The sequence below is a fragment of the Sinocyclocheilus anshuiensis genome, unplaced genomic scaffold (genome assembly GCF_001515605.1).
Source record: "Sinocyclocheilus anshuiensis isolate Anshui unplaced genomic scaffold, SAMN03320099.WGS_v1.1 scaffold154, whole genome shotgun sequence".
Lineage (NCBI taxonomy): Eukaryota > Metazoa > Chordata > Actinopteri > Cypriniformes > Cyprinidae > Sinocyclocheilus > Sinocyclocheilus anshuiensis.
This window is the reverse complement of record NW_015546101.1, coordinates 2,161,471-2,166,276: the sequence shown is the minus strand read 5'-3', so window position 1 is coordinate 2,166,276 and position 4,806 is coordinate 2,161,471.

Below are 4,806 nucleotides of genomic sequence, written 5' to 3'. Positions count from 1 at the left end.
CTTCAAAATATTTTGCTATTTACTTCGAACTGTTAAATTATTTTATGATTGTGATCCGTCTAAAAAGAGGTTAATTTATTTCATTGAAACTGATGAGGTAGAGTGACCAGAGGCCTGTTAGCGGTTGTTTAGCTACAATTAAGTTTAGGTTAAGTCAGTCATGAATTTTTGTTATCATTAGTTGGGTAACTTTTGACTGAGGTACATCACCACAGTAACATATGCTGCATGTTCTAGATAACAGATCGTACTGCACATCACACATATTGTACAGCTATATGGTCATATGTATCTGCATCACAGCCAATAACTACTGTACAAATTCACAAACCCTGTATCAGGAAGCCTTCTTAAGAGAGTTTCTGTGGCAGCAATGGTGTTGCTTCTTTCTGTGAATATGTGTTGTTGAAACTCCATTTTTCAGGATGATCTCTTGTACTTCAGCTGAAAATAAATCACTCTGCCTCTCTCCATGTTTCAGGCGATTGGCTGTCCACTGCAAGCGTCACACTTTTATGTGCATGCACTCCAGAATTCATTATTAATTTTCAAGCTGAGCATCTACACCAGTGTTGAGAGTTGTGATGACACTTTACCCAAAATAAATCGGACTTCATTTGTTTGGCTCTGTCAATCTGAGACTCATAGAATTAAGAAGTAATACAAGAACATATAAAACTGTACCTCACAATGAAACATATTCTTATATGCTATTCCACAACTCTGAGAATCACACAAATTAATAAAAAAAAAATTATTCTATTTATTTAAATTGTTTTGTCCTAGTTTTACCAGAGAGCTGAGCTTAACTATTATTAGTAATCAATCACTACACTTATGCACAACACATGATAGTTGATAGACGTGCAGCCTGTAATAGAAACAGGTCTCTGCCATTATCTTCATTCCATCATATCTCTCTGTTCATCCCTTACTCCCTAATGAGAGATCTGAACAGTGGCCGCACAATTGTAATGAGAGACTCATCAGCGTACACTACATGATGAAGTGCAAGAGAAAAATGTGGTTCATCTTCACTAAATACTTCAGTTATAAAAGGGTGTGTGACTCACTGTTTCTATGGGTGTTATGTCTGCTATCCTTCCTCTCGCCATTGATTTAAATCACGGGTGGCAGCCCGGTTCCCATGTGCAAAATTACTGTGTGACTATATATAGAAAACGGGGTTACATTGGGTAACGGGGGGTAATGTTCTTGCCACACAGACACACATTTTTGTGTTTTGCTTCTGTTTACACAGACACACTCATACAGCCAACAGCACCTTCTGTTTCCTGCATTCTAATTGCCGTGATGTTTGAAGTAACTCAAAGTGAATATGTGATTCGTCAAGTGATTTTTCTCCCTTACAGGCTATGAATAAAACCTTTTAATTATTGATGTGCTGATGTCAGCAGTCCATTTGAATGCTGTATGTGGTGCAGACTTCTTTGTCGAGGCTTGTTCTTCCCTTTCCCTCCCTACTCTTTTCTCCCACCCTGTGACATGGTAACAGAGTGATGGAGAGACGGAGAGGGAGAAAACAAAGACATAATGAGAATTACAGATGGACAATAAAGGCTATACCGAGAATAAGAAAGAGAATTGGAAAGACAGAGAGAAGCAGACGAAGAGATGATGAACGGGCTGAGAGCAAAAGAGAGCGAGGATGAGAATGAGAGAGCTAGCCATTAATGGAACTTGGAGTGCTGTGATGTTGCAGTTTGCTTGCAGAGATCTCTCAGCCAATAGGAGCACAGCACCTGAAAAATGGGAGGAGCGTAGGTCCATTCACAAAGTCAGCAGCAGCTCAAATAAAGGCAGAGGAGTAGAGAGTTATCTGCTGCATTCGGTCTGCTCCATCCTCTAATGCAGCCACACATCGCCTCTGATGGCAGCCCGACAAGCATTTATATACATGCAGGGAGATGAATAGAGTCTCTTCATACTTTCAATAAGGGAAAAATGCTGCAGAACGGTATAACAAATATGTGAAGTGATTCCATGTTAAACCAAGACATAAGTGCTATTCAATATTATGAAATTAACCCTGACCTAAACAATGAATATGAAGAGTAGATATCATTTTCACAATGGAGCTGAATTAATTAAACTAATATTTATAACTTTTTTTAAAAATCTGCAGGTATACACAAATATGTGCTCATGCTTGTGCATTGTACAGAAAACTTGTGCCCATAGAGACTCAATAATTGGCAGCTTGAAGAGGGATAATCTAAAATCTTCCAAGATTAGACTGTGGTCTAAAAAAAAAATAATCGAGTTTGAATTTAGCTTTTAGATGTTAGTCACATCAGGTCAGCAAACAGGGAGGGAGGTGTGTGATTCACAGTCACGCATTCCTCCGAACGCACTCATTTAAAACTAAAAGCCAATAGGCAGATGCCAGCTATTCCCAACTCCCTCCCCTTTGCTTGAAATACACACCATTAAACTATTCCTGGATCCGAGTCACCACCAAATTTATATCCACCTGGGTGAAAATAGATTCTTCAAAAATAGAGTGTGTATCGCGTAGGTTCATTTTCAATTTTGCTTGGTGCAGACACACTCTCTGTCTTTTCCTTTTTTTTTGACTTTCCTTTTTTCAGTGCTCCAGGGGGAAAATGTGTCAGATCCTCTTCCTGCCAATGAGAGAATCCAACAAAGCTTTGCTCTACTGTCTTTTCATCCTCCCACTAAAAAGATGAACGAGAATGTGTTATTTCTGCTCATCTCGTCCTCCTGTTAACTACATGTTTCCAAAGGAGGCTCGTAATCATAATCTAACATGTATCATGCCTGCAACCTCAGTACTGCAGTACTCAGTATTGTTTTTAATCCCAAAATGAATAGCAAACTTTATGCCTCAGATCCATACATACAATTAATTAGATGCATATTCTTCATAACACTACAAGTTTTGTAAACTATGATATAAATTAATTATAATAAATTATAAGTTGTGTGTCATTATAAATTGAGAATGCCTTTTCCAATTGTGAAATTGATTCGAATGAAAAAAGATAAAGCTGACTTAAAATGAATTTAAATTCAAAGTCAGTCATTTTTCATTAAAATTTAAGCAAAGTTTATCAAGATAAAGCCTTTTTTTTTGCCCAACAATGTCACCTATATATACCTGCTTATATAGATAACAGTTGGAAAATGGCAGTTTTCACCGACATGAGGCACTAACTTGTCAGATGTCATGTGAAAAATAAAAATGCACACACACACACACACACACACACACACACACACAAAGGACTTTAGAGGTCGGGGGCATTTCATTCCCACCAAGGAGACACGGACCACTCAGACTGCTTACCAACCACAACGCTGACAGGATAAGGGGAAGAGAGGGGTAAAATGCTAAAAAGAGTGCAGTGTCTTCAGGAGACAGACTGAGAAGGTGACGAATACCAGGTCTGTCAGCATGGCAGAGCCAGTGACATATGGCCATTGGGGGTTCTCCTGAATAATTAAATGGGTGAAACATTAGGATGCAATGTTACACAATCACTTCTCCTTGCAAAAGCTAGATAGACTGAGAGGAAGGGAAAGAAAGAAAAGATCAAAGTGGGAAAAATAATTTGCAACTTGCTCCTCATTGTCCTGGCAACTTAAACTACAAGTTCTTATAAATCTCATGGCAAAATATGACAGCTGACATCTCATGTTACATGTCCCTGTCATTGTATGCAACAACAAATCTAAGTATCATTCAACAACATTTACAGAAAAAAACCTTCAAAACACTGATCCTGTGATTCGTTATGCTAATGAAGCATTCCCTTCATTATGTATTCTTGTATTCTAGGTTTGGACTTGCAGGCGTATTCAACAAGCATGTTTCAAATATTTCAGATATTCAAGTGAATGCTTGGTGTCACTGCATACATGACCCAACAGCTGGAACATATATATGAGTTATAGTGAGGACCATAAAGGCTGTTGGCCAATGGCCAATCCAGACCTCAAATCTGTCAGACAAATAAAACAGCAGTGTAAAGTGTTCAGCACATAAGGACAAGCATCCTCAAGGCCCAGTCTGTGAAACAGGCTAAAACATCTTTTTCATGAGCAAATGAAATACTGCAATGAAATACTGCAAAAGGGACATGCACTTTCTCGTGCTATATACAGTGGGTACGGAAAGTATTATCATTCAACAACATTTACAGAAAAAAACCTTCAAAACACTGATCCTGTGATTCGTTATGCTAATGAAGCATTCCCTTCATTATGTATTCTTGTATTCTAGGTTTGGACTTGCAGGCGTATTCAACAAGCATGTTTCAAATATTTCAGATATTCAAGTGAATGCTTGGTGTCACTGCATACATGACCCAACAGCTGGAACATATATATGAGTTATAGTGAGGACCATAAAGGCTGTTGGCCAATGGCCAATCCAGACCTCAAATCTGTCAGACAAATAAAACAGCAGTGTAAAGTGTTCAGCACATAAGGACAAGCATCCTCAAGGCCCAGTCTGTGAAACAGGCTAAAACATCTTTTTCATGAGCAAATGAAATACTGCAATGAAATACTGCAAGAGGGACATGCACTTTCTCGTGCTATATATATGAAAAAAAATTATATAAAATATATTAATGCAAATTAAAAAAGTAAATAGTCAAGTGTAAAATAAATAAAATAATACCAATACAAGTAAACAGAACAAAGAGTGCTTAAAGAATTGAAGTATGTATCTGTAGAGGCTTATACAGTATTGTGGGGAAGTCGTGGCCTAATGGTTAGAGAGTCGGACTCGTAACCCAAAGGTTGTGGGTTCGAGTC